The 19,531-nt window shown below is 34.4% G+C and overlaps 1 pseudogene; it reads right to left on the bottom strand.

Annotated features, from left to right (window-relative positions):
* Positions 1–4,463: 4,463 nt before the first annotated feature.
* LOC116529990 lies at positions 4,464–4,769 on the bottom strand (annotated as a pseudogene).
* Between the last annotated feature and the right edge of the window lie 14,762 nt (positions 4,770–19,531).

Genomic DNA, 19,531 nt, shown 5'->3' with positions numbered 1-19,531 from the left:
AGCATTGTCATCTGTCACCTTTCTTCACATGTTGACTAGAGAGAGGAGTTGGCAGCACATTGCACATAGACTCTAATTTCATACAGCTAATGGTTTGCAACTAAGCTACACAGATTGTGAAACAATGGCAAAAAATATATGAAATTTAATAAGAAGAAATGCTCTAAAAACAGATATTGTCAGAGAAGACTACTTTTAAAAAGCTATATAGAGCCACCTAGTGACAGAAATTTGTGTTAATGGAATTACAGTTGGTCATAAACAGAAAGCAAGTTCACAGGCTAGGTCAGGAACAGAGGATAGTTTTGTGTGTATATAAAGTCCTAATTGTGAAGGAGACACAAATCATCTGTCAACGTCTTCATTTTTATATTATTTGTATTTTGCATTTACTGTCAACAGAAAGTTTACATATGCCTTCTGAAATAGCTAAAATTTTTCAAATTTAATAGCTCTTCATCACAGTGTACAAGTTAGAGATAACTGGATTCCATTTCTAAATTCTTATGTTTCACCCAACCAAATTAGGCTCAAAAAGTCAATTTCTTTACATTGGAAAATATCTGTCAATATTTTCAAACAATAGAACGTGCTTTTTTTTTCCCCTTATGAACTTTAAGAGGCTTTTATCCATGAGATACATTTTAGCAACAAAGCTACATTTCAAAGGAAACTAAGGCAGCAGAGAATTGTTGCTCCAAATAAACTCTTTGTATTTTCAAATAAGAGAGAAATAATAATTGTATGTATTTTCTTAAAGGAATTATATAAACACATACCTAATTAGAACATCTCAGAAATATTGTGATTGTTAGGACAAATCCTGAGTCAGAATCACATCAGCTTTTGTTAAACCCTTAAAACTCTTTTTTCATCTGAGAGTTGATTTATCCTTAATTAATCCTGAAATCTTTCAGAATGATGGATGTTTTATAATGATGAATAAATACTAAAGATTGGTATAAATATCAACTTACACTGTTACATAACTGAATCTTCTATGATGTAAACACTCAATGAAAAAGTATTAAAATTGTTAATGAAGTTATAGAGAAGAAAGTGAACACTAATTCAAAATAGTTTATTTTAACTTTATATGGTCTTTGCTTGACCAAAAATAAACTTGAAAATATATTTTGCTTTATTTCTTAATGCTGCAAATCATTATTTAAAATACTGGAGGCTTGCACCCTTTGCTGACTGAGCCTTTGCCCTATGAGGGAAAGGGCACTGAGAAAAAAAGCAGATGCAGAATCCCTTGATTCATATCTATGACCTATGGTAACACAATAAATTATACAATATTTCTGATGAATGAGATTTTATTGTATCATATTGAGATATCAGCACATGATTAACCTCGAATTCTTTTTTCTAAGCAGTTCTATTACATGCAGCCATAAATCAATTAAATAATACTTGCAATAAGATAGAAGTCTATGAAACTGAAATCCTGGGCATAATATTTTTAAACTTTTAATAAGAAGAAATAGAATCAGATAACATAACACAAATGTGTTTTTTAATGATGTGGATAATCCTACCAAAAAAACATGGCAAAGTTAAGACAGTTCTGATGTGTAATTATAGACAGTATGACAATGGGAAATGTAATATGACTATGGAAAAATCAAGGAGGGAGAAAGTCTAATGGAAACCTAGAGTTATAGATATAGGCTTGATTAAATATCTGTGGCATATGTCCAACCAAGTAAGTGATGTGCATATCAACAGGGTCCTCAGGCAGTCACTATAGCTACAAATCCAAAAATGCCCATGCCCACCAGTGTGTGTTGTGCCCATCAAAAAAAATAATAACTTACTGTGGATAAGGCTATTTTAATGATGTCACCATTGAACACAAAGGAGAATAGGATAAAGATAGCTGTCATTACGGAACGTCTACTGTGTATTTGACACTAGACTAGGAGCTTTACGTATTCCATTTCAGTTAACAGTTACAGACTCCTTAAGCTGGTATTAATTGTTACATTTAATAAGAGAAGAAACTGAGACTCTGAGAAGTGTTCTGAATTATTTGACTGCCTCAAGAGCCATTTTTTCTCTGTATTTAGTGAGCTACATAGTAAATACAAGTATGCCTTATATATCACTATTATAAAACCAAAATTTATTCTAATTCTGTTTACCTAACAATAAAGGTACTCCATTTTTTTGAGATCAGAAAATGCTTTAAAACAGGTAAACTAAAAATGTGCACTCCTTTTTCTTAAGAATGTAAAGCCCAAACAGGAACAAACTCCAATTTTAAAAGATAAAATCATTTTTTTAAAATCCAAGACAATAAAATATTTTAACATAAAATATATTTTTTGAAATTCAATATATTCAAAGATGCAGTTTTACTATTCATCTTTACAACATAGTCAATAAATTTTTATTTATGGAAGAGATGTATTCTCATTGTATTTTCTAAATATGAGCAATATATAGAAACTTAAAAAATTTTAGTGGATTAGTTTCAAAGCCGACATTAACATTCAAACATAAGAGACCATAAGGATCAATTCCAAGTCTTTTCAAAATACAGATTCCTGAGTCCTACTACTCAGAGACCCTGGCTCAATGGTTCTAAAGTGGAGCCTAGAAATTTACATTTTGACTCATACTCTTCCCTCCACTACTCCAAGAGATACTGGTGCACACAGTCCACAAACTATATAGGAAACATTCCTATTATTACCACTTCAAAGTTTTTATTGATTTTCATGAAATTTCATGTCTTGTCTTCAAAGTAGTTATATATTTGTTTATTTATTTTGTTCTTGTTGTTGTATTTATATCTTTTTTCATGACAGATCTTATCAGAATTTTTACCTGATCATAAATGCAAGAAAAAAATGGTCATTTTGTGGAGTTGATTCTTAAAAGATTCTCAAAATATCATAGTTATTATGAAAGAAAATCTATGACTTATGTTTTTGGAATTTCAAGAGTCAAATATGATTTCAAAACATCAATAACATCTACTGTGATTGTTATAAGGGTCTTCATTTCATGTAATACATTTAAAATTTTACATATGTGAAAAATCAGTTGTACCAAGACATTCCTATCATTGCATAAATGAGCAAAGAGATGCACAGATACAAATAAGCATAACCTAGCACTGGACATCAAGTGGCAGCAGGACCAGATCTCCCAATACACCACCCAGTGCTGTTACCAGAACACTGCTGTCACCCCCCATGTGAGCATTCACCCACAAACCTGAAACTTAAGTGAATACTGCACAAGGTTCTTCCCTGTGCCATTCATAGCATAATAAAATGATGAAAACACTGGACTCTTTTCCTCTGGTCTAAAATCCGAACTAATAGCAAAGAAAAAATATGAACTAATTGAAATGATCCTTTGCTAAACTAAGATCCAGAAAAAAAAGGCACTTAAATCTTTGTTGTAGATCATAACAGAAGATTTAAGTTAAAGATGTATTCCAGGAACCTCCTCCTGTGGAATGGCACCCAAAAGAAAGAATCCATTTTGCAAAAACTCAAGGCTATTTAAGTGGTTATTTTTCACCTCAACTCAGAACTAGCGACTGGGTTGTATTAGGTTGATGCAGTTTTTGCCATTACTTTCAATAGCAAAAAAAACACAATTCCTTTTGCATCAACCTAATATATGGCCTGGTCTCTTTAATGCAACATAGTTATGTTGCCAGTTGATTTTTACTTCTTCATCTCCCACACCAAATTATTCCTTCTACTTGATGCCATCAAAAATATTCTTCTATTATATATACTATGTTTTCTTTATCCATTCATATGTTGATAGACACAGGTTGATTACGTATCTTGGCTATTGGGAACTAATTCTGCAATGAACACAAGGGAGCAGATATCACTTCAAATATTGATTTCAATTTTTTAAAGTATATACCAGATGATCTCATTTATGTAGGGAATCTTAGAAAAGCAAAATTCATAGAAGTAGAGAGTAGAATAATGGTTACCAGAGGCTGGGGTGTCGGGGAGAGAATAAGGAGTTGTTGGTCAAAAGGAACAAAATTCAAGATAGGCAGAAAAAATACGTCTTGAGGTCTATTGCACAGCAGGATGGTCACAGTCAATAAAAATGTATTGTAGATTTTAAAATAACTAAGATCATAAATTTCAAATGTCTCACCATCAAAAATTGTAAATAAGCAAGGTGATGAATATGTTAAATATTTTGATTTACTTATTCCACATTGTATACATATATCAAACCATATTTTATTCCATTAATATATACAATTATGATTTGTCAATTAAAAACAGTATTTAAAAATAGTCTTCTAAAATACAAACCATACTTCATTCTACTTTTTTCCATCTTTGAAGGATCATGAGAATAAACCCAATCAACACAGAGAATATACAGGAGTAAGTCTTGAATGCAGTATCTACATATCTATTCCACTATTTTTTTTTTAATTTGTATACTTTTAGAAACTCCATCTACAAGAAAGGAGCCAAGTGACAGTTTCCAATGGAGGGAACATTCTCATGAAGGTACTGTAAGTCTAAGTCTGTCCACTTCATTTCTTGTTCTTTGACAGATTCTGTGTGCTACCGCTGTCTTGTTCAAGAAGTTCATCCAGTGGTCTTGCAGCATCTAATAAGGCAGCTTGTCTTCTTTCCAAGCATCATCAATCAAATCTAAGATCCTTTCATCTCTCTGAACTTCACCATCCATTTTACTGCAACTTTGATCGTGTCAAATCATCACCTGGCCCACCGCAGCAGACACTTCCCACTATTTTATTAGTTGCAATACAATTCTACTGTGTTACAAAAATAATGCCAGTGATAATGTTGCTAATATCTAGCAGATCACAGCAATAATTTATTATTTACTAGACTCTATATGGCATCATATTGTCAACTTGTCACATTTTCAACTTCCATTTTACAATGAGTAATAAACTCAATTATATCCCTAGCCATTTCTTAGTAGCAGTGCACCTGCAGCTACAATCCCTTATAAGACACCTATGATAAATTCTTCCCTTACTCTCCTTTCCCACCAACCCCATTTCCAACTGACTCATTGAGTTCTGCTCATTTTGCCTTTCCCTGGTCAAGCCATCAAGTTAACTCTTTCATGCTTTTCTGGGCTGCTTATCCTTTTCCTACTGCCAACAGCAGGTTTTTTTGTTTGTTGCTGATAGCCTTTCGGCTTTTGTTCCTCATGAGATTAATGTTAGAGAACTCCTTAATGGTTTTCATGGAAAATAGCTCTTACTTAGAGACATGCACACCATGCTTTTTACAATTTTCTGGAGACCCACAAGTGAATCTTATAAAAGGGCCATATCACTGAATGAGCTATAGAAATTAGGAGTCAAAATTGACAAATGGGATCTAACTAAACTAAAGAGCTTCTGCACAGCAAAATAAACTATCATCGGAGTGAACAGGTATTCGTCCCTACAGAATGGGATGAATATTTTGCAATCTATCCATCTGACAAAGGGCTAACATCCAGAATCTACAAAGACCTTAAACAAATTTACGAGAAAAAACAAACAACCCCATCAAAGAGTGGGTAAAGGATATGAACAGATATTTCTCAAAAGAAGACATTTATGTGGCAAACAAACATTTGAAAACAAGCTCATCATCACTGGTCATTAGAGAAATGCAAATCAAAACCACAATGAGAAAAGATCTCATGCCAGTTAGAATGATGATCATTCAAAAGTCAGAAAATAACAGATGTTGGAGAGGATGTGGAAAAATAGGAACACTTCTGGTGGGAGTGTAAATTAGTTCACCATTGTGGAAAACAGTGTGGTGATTCCTCAAGGATCTAGAACCAGAAATATTACACAGCAATCTCATTACTGGATATATACCCAAAGGATTATAAATCATTCTAAAGACACATGCACACGTATGTTTATTGCAACACTCTTCACAGTAGCTAAGACTTGGAACCAACCCAAATGACAGAATGGATAAAGAAAATGTGGCACATATATACCATGGAGTACTATGCAGCCATAAAAAAGGATGAGTTCATGTCCTTTGCAGGTACATGGATGAAGCTAGAAACCATCATTCTCAGCAAACTAACACAGGAACAGAAAATCAAACACTGCATGTTCTCACTCATAAGTGGGGTTTGAACAATGAGAACACATGGACACAGGGAGCGGAACATCACACACTGGGGCTGAGGGGGTGGAGGGCAAGGGGAGGAATAGCATTAGGAGAAATGCCTAATTTAGATGATGGGTTGATAGGTGCAGCAAACCACCATGGCACATGTATACCTATATTAACAAACCTGCACATTCTACACATGTATCCCAGAACTTAGAATAGAAAATTTTAAAAATAATAGAAAATTTAGGCCGGGCGCGGTGGCTCAAGCCTGTAATCCCAGCACTTTGGGAGGCCGAGGCGGGTGGATCACAAGGTCAAGAGATCGAGACCATCCTGGTCAACATGGTGAAACCCCGTCTCTACTAAAACTACAAAAAATTAGCTGGGCATGGTGGCGCATGCCTGTAATTCCAGCTACTCAGGAGGCTGAGGCAGGAGAATTGCCTGAACCCAGGAGGCGGAGGTTGCGGTGAGCCGAGATTGTGCCATTGCACTCCAGCCTGGGTAACAAGAGCGAAACTCCATCCCATAAATAAATAAATAAATAAATAAATAAATAAAAATAATAGAAAATTTATAAAAAAGAAATTAGGAGTTATCTTTATTCTAAAAAGGCAAAGCTCTTGAAAATATTTCTTAAATTTTTATAATACAATAGGATATTAAAGTTGTAAAATTAATATTTATATATTTTGATAGCCAAAAGTATGTATGAAAATATATCTGAGGCTATAAAACAATTAAATATTACATAACAAAAATGCTAAATTCAATACACTATGATTGTTCATATGTAACCTCAAAAGGTACTTGGAAATGTCTGGATATTTATATGTAATACTAATTAAATATTTACATAATAAATAATTTTTTAATTTTTAAAAAAATATTTGGCCTCACCAATACCATCACTTCAGACTATTTTTATTTCATAGCTATGTTTTGTGCAAATCAAAAGTAAAATCAGATCAAGGGACTTTTGGACAGAGACTATGGGGTTGATCTAAAAAGCAACTGCAGCAAAGTTTCAGGATACAAAATGTATGTACAAAAATCAGTAACATTTCTATACACCAACAAAATTCAAGCTAAGAACCAAATAAAGAACACAATCTCATTCACAATGGCTGCAAAATAAATAAATAAATAAAATACCAAGGAATATGGCTAAGCAGGAAGGAGAAAGAATTAAATTTCAAGAATTTACAATGAAAATTTCAAGACACTGCATAAATAAAACAGAAATGGCACAAATGGCAATACATCTCATGGTCAGGAATTGGAAGAATCAATATTGTTAAAATGGCCATACTACCCAAAGTTATTTATACAATCAATGCTATTTCTATCAAGCAACCAATGACATTATTCACAGAATTTGAAAAAAAAAAAATGTTAAATTGTTTTAATCATATGGAACCAAATATCCCAAATAGCCCAAGCAATCTTAAGCAAAAGAACAAAGCCAGAGGTATCACATTACCTGACTTCAAACTATACTATACTATACTACAGTAACCAAAACAACATGGTACTGGTATCAAAACAGACACATAGACCAATGGAACAGAATAGAGAGTGCAGAAATAATGCAGTACACCAACAACCATTCAATCTTTGATGAAGTCAACAAAAACAAGCAATGGAGAAAGGATTCCCTATTCAATAAATGGTGCTGGGATAACTGGCTAACCATATGCAGAAGACTAAAACTTGACCTTTATCTTATACTACATAAAAAAATCAACTCAAGATGGATTAAAGACTTAAATCTGAAACCAAAAACTATAAAAGCCCTAGAAGAAAACCATTCTGGACATAGTAACAGGCAAAGATTTCATGACAACCACTCCAAAAGCAATTGTGACAAAAACAAAATTTGACAAATGGAACCCAATTAAACTAAAGAGCTTCTGTACAGCAAAAGAAACTATCAACAGAGTAAGCAGACAAGCTGCAAAATGGGAGAAACTATTTGCAAATACGCATCTGACAAAGGTCTAATACCCAGAATTGATAAAGAACTTAAACAAATTTACAAGCAAAAACAAGCAATCCCATCTAAAAGTGGGCAAAGGACATGAACAGACACTTTTCATAAGAAGACAAACAGATGAAAAACAGCACATGAAACAATGCTCAACATCACTAATCATTAGAGAAATGCAAATCAAAACCACAATTAGATACCAACTCATACCAGTCAGAATAACTGTTAATAAAAAGACAAAAATTAACAAAGGCTGGCAAGATTGTAGAGAAAAGGGAAAGCTTAAACACTGCTGGTGGGAATGTAAATTAGTTCAGTGATTGTGGAAAGCAGTTTGGCAATTTGTGGAAGAACTTAAAACAAATTACCATTCAACCCAGCAATCCCATTATTGAGTATATACCCAAAAGAAGATAAACCATTCTACCATAAAGACACATGCACACATATGTTTATGCCAGCACTATTCACAATAGCAAAGATATGAAATCAACCTAAATATCCATCACTAGTAGATTGGATAAAGAAAATATATTATATATACACCATGGAATACTATGCAGCTATAAAAATGAACAAGATCATATCCTTTGCAGCAACATGGATGGAGCTGTAGGCCATTATCCTAAGCAAACAGGCACAGAGACAGAAAAATACTGCATATTCTAATTTATAAGTCGGAGCTAAACACAAGAGAACAACAGACACTGGGCCTACTTGAGGGTGGATGGTGGAAGAAGGGTGAAAATTGAAAAAAACTACCTATCCAGTACTATCCTTACTTATTGGGTGATGAAATAATCTACATACCAAAACCATGTTAAACAATTTACCTGTATAATAAATATGCACATAAACACTGAACCTAAAATAAAATTAAACTCTGAATATACATCCAACAAAAATAGATTAGAATGTCCAGATTCAGATATGAAAGAATTTAGTGATAGGATTGGGGTGCCAGACAAACATGAGTTTAACCTTTTCCTCAAATTTTCTAACTGTTTGAACTGATGACATTCACTTGTATCAGTAAAATACTGATTCAAGTACCACTATTAAATGATAACAGAATTGAAGGCACTGTTTAAGAGGTACCAATATCAAAGCTTTCACATACTAGGAGTTGAAATAAATAGCAGTGTTTTTCCACCTTGAAGCTATTTTCTCTTTTCAATTTTCATACAATATCCTACAATAAAGCAAGAGATTCTTGAAGATCATGTTCATCTTAAGCTAAGTCACATCTAGCAAATGAGGAGCCTTACCCTGTAAAAGTCAAGCCTAATTTTTGTAAACATAACAGGCTGTGCTATCTCTTTCAACTCATGAAGTTTTATTTATTAAAGTTCTGCTCATAAAATAACAGGAATAGCAGTGCCTATAAACATAGAAACATCGCTTTAATAGATACCAAATTGCTGACAGGAAAAGGGATTTAATTTCCCCTTAAAGCCAACAACTCTTCTCACATTTACTTTGAAACAAAATGGATTTAATTTGTTAATAGCATTTTGTGACAGTAATATTTAGCAACTTTTAAAATGCCTAAAACTTAGCTTTCTCTGCCCTAAATGCATAGACTAAACACTTTATACATTTTTATCACAGAATTAAAGAATGTAGCTTATTATATTTGTTGCACACAAGGTAATACATTACAAATGTGCTTTTTTTTTTTAACTTGGATTAACCCATATGAATTTGTACATAGTACTATCCAGTGTTTCATTCTGTGCCTGTAATTTTTTAAAGGATGTATGTAGCACAGCTTTAAATATAATTATTTTTTACTTTATAACGTCATATTTTACTCTTATACTTTAGTTCATTGAAAGTGATGCCCAACTTTGAAAATTTTAGTATTGAAGCAAAATTGAATGGAGTGGAGTGAGCTTCTAAATCTGCCACATATCTAGAATTAAGATTCCATTGCTTTAACGATGAAGAAAGAGTTGCTAATATATACTCTTTACTGCTTTATGCCACCAATGTATATCTGGTTTGAGTGAGAACAATTAGGCTACAGTGTTATAGTCTAAATATTTGACCAGCCAAAACAATGTTTTGAAACCTAATCATCAATGTAACAATATTGCAGGGGTGGGGGTAGGGCCTTTAGGAGGTGATTAAGCCATGGTGGCAAAGTCCTTATGAATGGATGTAGTGCCCTCATAAAAGAAGCCTCAAAGAGTTGCCTTACCTCTTGCGCTATGGGAGGACACGGCAAGAGTACAACGTTTATGAACCAGCAAGCCCTCCTCAGAACTTGAATCTGATGGGGCCTTGATCTTGAACGTCCCAGCCTCCCGCACCATGAGAAATAAATTTATGTTGTTTAAAAGTCACCCAGTTTATGGTATTTTGCTGTAGAAGCCTGAAATTAGAGGTAAAAATAATAGCAAAGCTAATGTGTGCCAATTTAGGTGTAATGTTTTCAAGTAAAATGTTGAATGTCACAGACTATTCAGTAAAAAATAGACAGTATTTATTTAATTTGCTTATTTATTGTTTCTTTTGAACATCAAGTTCAAAAATGTTGAGTTAAGCATATTTCTTGCATCAAGTAACGTTTTCCTCACGAATCCAGGTAAGACTCCACTTCTGTTTCACTTTTCTCTTGCATTCCCACTCCTCATTTGCATCCCTTCTCCGTCCCAGTCATCCACTGTAATGTGTTGGGTGTATCATTTCTTGCAAAACATGTAATGTTAATTTATATGTGGCTGTGGATTTTATTTACATAATATATGCTTATATGCATATATTTACATAATATATGCTTATATATTTGTATAATAAAATATATGTGAATATATTTTATTTTCATATAATATTACATATAATATGCTGGCAGGACTCATGATTTATTGCAAACATATTAGATTAAGCAAATGAGTTTTAATGAAATTCTTGCTGCTGTGAGGTTGAAGGACAGACTTGTGTGGACCAAGAGTAGAAACAGGGAAGGTGTCGCCAGAGAAAGAGTCATGTTGCAGGAAGTCAGGAAAGGAGGCTTCAGCAAGCCTGGCAGTAATGGCAACGACAAGTTTCCACATCGATTTCAAAGGAAAATTAAACAGATTTTCTGATAGATTTGATGTAGACTCTGAGCAAAAGAGAAAAACGAAGATAACCCAATGTTCAGGAGCTGAGCTGGATAATGAGAAAGACTACAAATGAGCAGTATCATTTTGAGGGAAGAATAAGAAATCAAAGTTCTGTTTTAGATAGGTTAAATTTGAAATGCTTATTTGATATCCAAGTAAAGCTAATACATAGACATTCAGATCACTTGGATCTACATCTAAAGCTTCATGAGGACAATAGAATAGAAATGTGAGTGCTATTTTTTAAGCCATGGGCTTGAACGAGCTCCCTTCTGAGAGGATCAAGATCCAAGCACAGAGCCCAAGAGCATTCTAAAAACTTAGAGGCCAGGAAGAGAATGTCAGCAGAGACTGAGAAGGATCAGCCTATGAGTTACAAGCCAAAACAAAAATCATAACACAAATTTAAAACATGAATCTTGAGGTACCCTGGAATCCAAGTGAAGAAATGGATCAAGGAAGTGGTGAGAAACTGTTGAATAGTGTTTAGAGACCTAGTGAGATGAACTGTGCACTGACCATTATATCAAGATAATGATTGATCTTGACAACAGCAGTTTCAGTAGAGTGTTAAGATAAAGGCCTGACTAATTGAGTGAAAAAGAACACTAAATAAGGAAGTATAGACAACAAGAATAGAAGTTTTGAATAGTTTTCTTATAAAGGGGAGCTCAGAAATAAAGTCAGAAGAGGATTTTTTAATGGAAAATATTATAGACTCTTTTCCTGGTAATGGGAATAATCCAGAAAACAGGGGCAGGGGTGGGGTGTATTAGTTCATTCTCATGCTGCTATGAAAAAATACCCAAGACTGGGTAATTTATAAAGAAAAGAGGTTTAATTAACTCAGTTCCACATGGCAGGGGAGGCCTCAGGAAACATACAATCATGGCAGAAGGCATCTCTTCACAGGGTGGCAGGAAAGAGAATGAATACCAGCGGGGAAAATGTTAGACCCTGATAAAACTATCAGATTTCATGCGACTCACTCACTCATGAGAACAGTATGGGGGAAACCACCCCCATGATCCAATTACCTTGGTCTTGCCCTTGACACATAGCAATTATTATAATTCAAGGTGGTATTTGCATAGGGACACAGAGCTAAACCACGTCAAGGGGAACTGTTGATGAGGGCCAGAGAGGGAAAATTTCTGGTTCAGTGTCATGTTTCGATCAGAGAAGATAGTACACCATGCCAAACATAGTGTACTATGTTTGGGTTGGATGGGAACACTATCTATTCGTCTTTAGGAATACGTTTCTATTTCCTCTTTCCTGTTAAAGTGAAATATCCACATCTTATTTCTCATAATACCATTAACTTCCATTCCTACCTTATTGAGTCTATTCTTTTTTACAGCAGTGAGAGTGACACTATCACATTCTTTTTTTTTTTTTTAATTCAGGAAGTAGATTGCAGGTTTGTTACATGAATATATTGTATAATGGTGGGGACATGCTTCTTTAGAATAATTTATGTTTACTTACAGCTAACTAGAAGTTGATTTATATCACTGTTTGATTGAGACCCAGCAAATAAACTCCTTTAAGCCAGTGCTTTATTAGATCAGTTTTTCAACCCATGGCCTGATGTTCCCTCAGATGGGGGTATCTGAGATCCACCCAGAAAATCAATGAGGTCCACATTTTTTCAAGTGTATATCTATGTGAAGTCAGGTTATTTTATTGACCAAAGCAACATACAGGAAGATATTGAATACTTAAGCATAAATGAGCATAAGAGAACATGTCTTCTATTGAACAGATTTGCAAATCTCTAAAACAATTCTGATGTACAATTTTTTTTGTTTTCAAAGACAGTCATTGTAAATAAAATGTTATTTATTTTAACATATAATGTGTTTATTATTTCTAAGTGAATTAATAATTACGTATTTTTTAAATTTCTGTTTTAACTTCTAATATAGTAAATTGGATAGACATAAATCATAAAATTCAAAACTCTTTTGAGGTTTCAATATATTTTAATAATGTTTTAACCCCTATTTTAGTGTAAGGAGTTTCTGAGACCAAAAACTTTGAAAATCTGTACACAAGATAAGCAATAATGTTCCTTGCCATTCTAAAATAACATGCCTTAGCTCTGTACCATCTGTCCTCAAATTGAAAGCAATTGAAGGCAAGAATCATGAATTTTTAAAGGCTATTTATTTTATTTTTCTTTTCATTAACGATGGATTAAAGATCCCTACATTTTTTATATTCTCTAATTAAAACTAACTCATAATGGGTGCTCAATATATATTGGATAGATTCTTAAGTAATAGACACTTATATAGATGATTAGGGATAATTAGAAAACAAGGGAAATAGTTTCAGAGTGGGAGTGCTGGACCAGCTTCTTAGTGCTGAGGCTTAAGCCCACTGAAGTCGCTAATTCCTCTGGGTTAGTTAGTAGACGTATTATGGTGATGGAGAAAGCATTCTTCCCCCTATAACATGCCATAAAGCATAATAACTAAGCTCGAGCCCTTTGAGACCAGAAAGTTCTACATTTAAATATTATTTCTATTGTAAAATGTGGCCCTGCGTAGAGTGTTAAAGTGGTTTGAACCTAGGGATTCACATACCTAAAATGGGAATACTAGTGTATAGCTCAGTTTGTCACATAGCTTATCTTGTGGACAGAGCTCAAAAAGTATTACTTAAACTTATAGTTGCTAGATGATAAGAAGAGGGGATGGGTATCTGGGGCCTAGGGTACTGGGAGCAGGGGGACTTCAAGGTCATAGTTATTGACCGACAGGTATAAAAGTATTTCAGTAGTGTAAAAGTGATATTGTATTGCCAAATAGTGCTTACAAACTGAATATCACTTGTAGTCATTGATAAGAGCAATGCATGTGTTTACCTCAAGCTCTCCCCATATGTGTTGCAGTAAAATAATCTCTGGGGTCAAATTCTGGCATTCATCTAAACATTGAAAGAACAAGCAAAAAAACAGTCATGTAACTTGTTGAGGGAAATCCACTCTCTTCTCCAAGCCTCACATTTAGCATTTTGCATAAAAGGAACACTCTGGGCAGATACAAGGAAGCATGGATGGCAGAAGCAGCAAGTATGGGCTAAAATCAGGTGACAAAATCCTCTGTGACATTGAGGCATACAGAACAAACAGAACTCTAAACCATTGATATGATAATGCTGGGCTTGCTCGATGGATAAAAACCACTCCTGCAAGACAGTGGGATCTGCAAGATCTTCCTAATCCGTCTTCTTGAATCTATGTTAAATGCCACACGTTTCGTTAATTAAAAATAATCTGTAATCTCTTATGACAACATATACCCTCTGATACAAAATTTAAGAAGTCCCAAATCATGAGCACAAAAAGTTTGATTTTTGTTTAGGGTTCTTCAAATACAAAATAATTGCCTCTTTATTAGAGATTTTACTTATTGTTACATACCTGCAAAACATTGTTTATATTAAATTATTTTTAACAATCATACAGATAACAGAAACATGATTGTGAAGTCTTTTAACTATCTAGACCTAATGCCGGACCCTCTTGAAAATCTATCTTCATCCATTTCTCTTTCCACATCTGCAATGAACCTCTAACACACTGAACCAGGTAAATTGCAGAGACAGTTCAAGAAGTGCCCTGAATCTATTGTGCTCAGAAAGTATCAGGTATTCACAGAGATATGCTCTATCCCACATGACCATAAAGCTGCATACCTGGAGCAAATTGCCTGCCATTCAGTTGTTTTTAATCCCTACTAAAGTCAATGGCTTTAGTAGTTTCAGGTGATAAGAATGTAATCTAATTAAAAAACATGAGATGCCACAGACAGAAAACTGCAGAAGTCTCTGTACATTATAGCAGACATTGCTTTAATTCACCCATTTTAATTTATAATCAAAAAGGAAAGGAATGACTATATTCATTAACATTTATTCAGTTAAAGAATATTCTAAGAATGTTTCATTCTGAATTATATATATTTATAGTATAAATACTATAAACATTATATATATATATATAATAAAATATTAGAACTACTACATAATATTTATATATATATATATATATATATATATATATATATATATAAAATATACATATACACACTTTTTTTTTTTTTTGAGACAGAGCCTTGCCCCGTCACCCAGGCTGGAGTGCAGTAGTGCGATGCATCACAGCTCATTGCAGCCTCAAACTCCTGGGCTTAAGGCATTCTTTCACCTCAGCTCCCCAAGTAGCTGGAGCCACAGATGTACACCACCATGCCCAGCTAATTTTTTATTTTTGTATAGATAGTGTCTCACTATGTTGCCCAGGCTGATCTCAAACTCCTGGGCTCAAGCAATCTTTCTTCCTTGCCCTCCCAAAGTTCTAAGATTACAGATGTGAGTCACTGCACTGGGCTATGAATTATATTTTATTAATTGGATAATCTGAAAAATGGATTCAGTCTAGGATCCAAAAGCTATTTATCACAAATTAAGTTTGTAAAGTTAAATCTTCTCCACGTATAAGCTTACCTTAGCATAGGTAATTTCTAATATCCAGTTTGAATAAATTCTAAACTTTTTTTAGAATTTAAGAGAAAAAGTATTAAAACTAATATTTCTGTACCTTGCATACTATGCCATCAGTAGTTTCCACAAGCTTTTGTTCTAACTCCTTGATAATACTGATGTCAAGGTTTTCCCTTCTTCTGCTAAAACTGTGCTTCTGTCCCATAATTCGTTAACATGTTTTACAGTGAATACAATGCATAAATACTTGCATTAGCCATTCATGATTTTTATCAAAATTATCCAGGTTTTACCCTTCTAGGCACTTAGTAGGATTATGCTTCCTGGTCCCTTTGAGGAACAACAAGGCAGTATAACATTCTAGCCAATGAATCATAAGTAAAAGTGATGTGTCACCCTCTCAACTCGAAGTATATATTACATATACGAAAGCATCTAGAGCTGTCTATATTTCTGGCATAGTGACCACAGAGCTTCAAGATGGTGGCTATTTTGTTTGCCTGGGTCTCTGAGCGACCACTGAGAGCAGAGCTCACCAGCTGATCCATGATGAACATGTAGCTTGAGGAGGAAAGAAACCTTTGTTTTCAGCCAATGATAATTGGGCTGTTGATTATTATAGCATAATCTAACCTATCCTGACTGAGCCTACTCCAGCCAAGTGCACTTTCAATTCCCCCCCAGGCCTTTATCCCCATTCTCAACCTAGCAAGGTAGGCTGCACATCGTAAAGGCTTTATGATCACCCATTTGTCCATCTCCTTTGAAATTAGGCCAGGACCAAGTTCCAGCAGCTTTCTGCGATTATTTTTCAGAGCATAATTCTTTTCTAGCATTGACCCTAAAACTGAAGTCACTTCCTAAGATAACAGCACATTCAATTCTACTAATTACTCTGCGCACGATGTTTTTCAAAATATGTCTAAGAAAAACAGAGTTGGTCCCATCAATTTTCTTTTAAAGTTTCCATACTTAAATTTAATTGTATGTGTGTGTATATATATGTGTGTGTGTTTCGCCTTCATTGCATTTTCTTAATTTTGGGCAGTGTTAAAAATGATTCCCCCTCAATTCTAACAGATTTTAGCTAGCAAATTTTAGTCAGTCATATGTCAATCATGTTGGTTGGGCACATTGGGTGGCTCAAACCTATAATCCCAACCCTTTGGGAGGCCAAGGCAGGAGAATCGCTTGAGCCCAGGAGCTGTAAAGTAAGACTTCATCTCTGCTAAAACAAAGCAAAACAAAACAACAATAACAAAAAGGAACATGGGTGTCACCCAGGCCAGCCAGTCAGAGTACACTACTGTGAGGAGAACATGGTGACACAAGGACAGGCACAGGGCCTAAACTAGGCCAGCCATAAGTCCTTTGAGGGGTTGACATAGATTCTGGTCCAATGAGGGTTGTCCTTTTTTTTTTTTTTTTTTTTTTTTTCATAAGACCACTACATATAAGGATGATATACATACTGGTCTGCCAGGGATCATTCTATTGTTAAATGGAGAAAGCCTGCCCAAAAAAGGAAATGAAACTGAAACTGAGAAAAAGTTGGGGGGTGTGAGGGGTTGTGTTGTGTTTGGGGGTGTGGGGGATGGTAAGAACAAGTGTTTCTGATGACATCAATTGACTCCTTTTAGCTATATCACGCCTAAGTTTTGGATCTCCTAATTTTGAAGAGGCTTGTATTTTTTGTTTGTTACTTGTTTTGTTTTTTTGCTGGAGCTAGTTTTAGTTGGGTGATCAACAAAAGTGTCTTTTCCCCTGACTCGCCTTATTCCACATATCTGCATGGATCCTTCCCACGCCCTTTTTGGATTGCTAAGTAAAAACAATCACCAACACAGAGGGCTCTGGCCTGGCAACACTGATGTATGTACCACCTTCACTTTTGTACTTCTTATAAAAGTTTGTGTTTGTTTGATGGGATCCTCTAGAAAGTAAAGTTTTTAGAGTGTAGTTCACTGTTACATCTCTCATATCTAGTGTAAGTGTCAATATAGATTTGTCAAATACAGGAATAGATAAATAAATGTGTGTTCTTTCCCCCCTATGGCTACATTAGTTGTCTTACCTAATTCTATTTTTCCCTGGCTTCACAAGATCTTTATCTATATGGCAAATATGAAAATACTTTTATGACAAAATTTAAATTGGTTATGACCTTACCTTTCCCTCTTCTTCTGCCTAAATATTGTTCCTTTGCAGAAGATTCTCCTTGCTGTATAGCTACATTCTAAGAAGCTACACTACTTTTCAAAATCACCTGGATAACATTTAGTAAATTACACTTTTAGTGAATTTTTATAGGTTTAATACTTAAACACTTTAAAAGACTAATTTACCAAACTGTGACATGTAGCAATGAAAACAAAAAGCAACATCTTTCAAAAGTCTCTATGTACCTGACAGGGAGTAGCTAAGACAAAGAGGTAAATTTTATTTTGTTCTTTAATTTGTATTTTATTATCACTACTCATCCTCACAAACCCTTCCCATAAACTAGTTTTCTTTTCTGTATTCACTGACATTACAGTTGACCATGCAAATCAGACAGATAATAGAGAGAAACAGAGAGGCATATATGCATTGCACACACAGACATATACACACATACACTTGCATTCACTTATTAAATGGTGCATTGCCTCAAGAATCATATCAGTATAAATTAAATGAAATCCAAAACTAAAAATGGATTATGCAGTATTGAGAACACACCTCTTTTTCCCCTTTTCCAAATCTCCACAGAAAAAGAAATTGCTTTAAAAGGCCAAGAAAAAAGGAGAAAGCAGAGACAAACCAGTAATACAGATTTAGGCATCGAAAACTAGTTGCATTTGAGTAAGCCAAAGCTTAAATTGCAATGAGTAATTTCAATAGGCAACTCAATTCACAATCCAGAATTACCAAAGTGCTCTGGAATTGGCAGCTTCCAGTCCTTCTAGAGATTGTGGAGAAAAGGACTATTTTTTATTAAGTGATTAATTGAATTTTTTTTTTAAGAAACAGTCATATCTCCAGATGCCCTTCCTCACATTCACAAAATCTAAAGTTTTACTCTGCAATAGTATTGCAGAGACTTCCTACTTCAGATAGTATACAAGATGCAAGGACTCTGACCCACTTATCTCTATTGCATTCCAAAAGGCTGGCATTTAGGCGTTTACCCTTTAAGAGAAAACTAGTTAATTTCTACTTTGAGAAATATGTACACCATGGCTACACAGCCCTGCCAGAATGTCCTGTAGTGAAGCTCACAGTGAACAAACCCAACCATGTTCTTAGAGTGCCCAACCAGGTTTTAAGTTCCTCGCAGTTACCGACGAGTAGCCATGAAAGACTATCTGACACTTGAGGGAAGCCTATTTGAAAAAATCAAGGTCAAGTAAAAACAGAATAGGATCATTTAAAGGGAGCAGAGACCATGAATTGTTAGTATGCATACATTAAAAAGGAAAATATAATAATAAAATTAGACCAAGATACTATCAAAATGAAGCATTAAGATAATTAAAAAGAAGTACTCTTGAAAATTAAAAGAAAATGATGGCAAAGGTTTTAAGATATTAATACAAGTTAAAAGGTAAAATTTAGGAGATCTATTTTTTAAAAAAAGTTTTTAAAAGGGAATGAAAATAAGAGATAAAAGAGAAAACTAAATCAGCAGACCATTACACAGATTTCCATAACCAAAAGATAGCAGTTTCAAAATAAATGAACAGAGAAAACGGGGTGGCGGGGCGGGGGAATACTCTCTGAAGCAATTAAGAGATCTTCCAACAAATAAGAACATGAGTTTG

This window comes from Sapajus apella, unplaced genomic scaffold (assembly GCF_009761245.1).
Source record: "Sapajus apella isolate SASKATOON/1434 unplaced genomic scaffold, GSC_monkey_1.0 scaffold3, whole genome shotgun sequence".
Taxonomy (NCBI): domain Eukaryota; kingdom Metazoa; phylum Chordata; class Mammalia; order Primates; family Cebidae; genus Sapajus; species Sapajus apella.
Note: the sequence above shows the minus strand (reverse complement) of the source record. Positions and strands in the feature narration are given on the sequence as shown.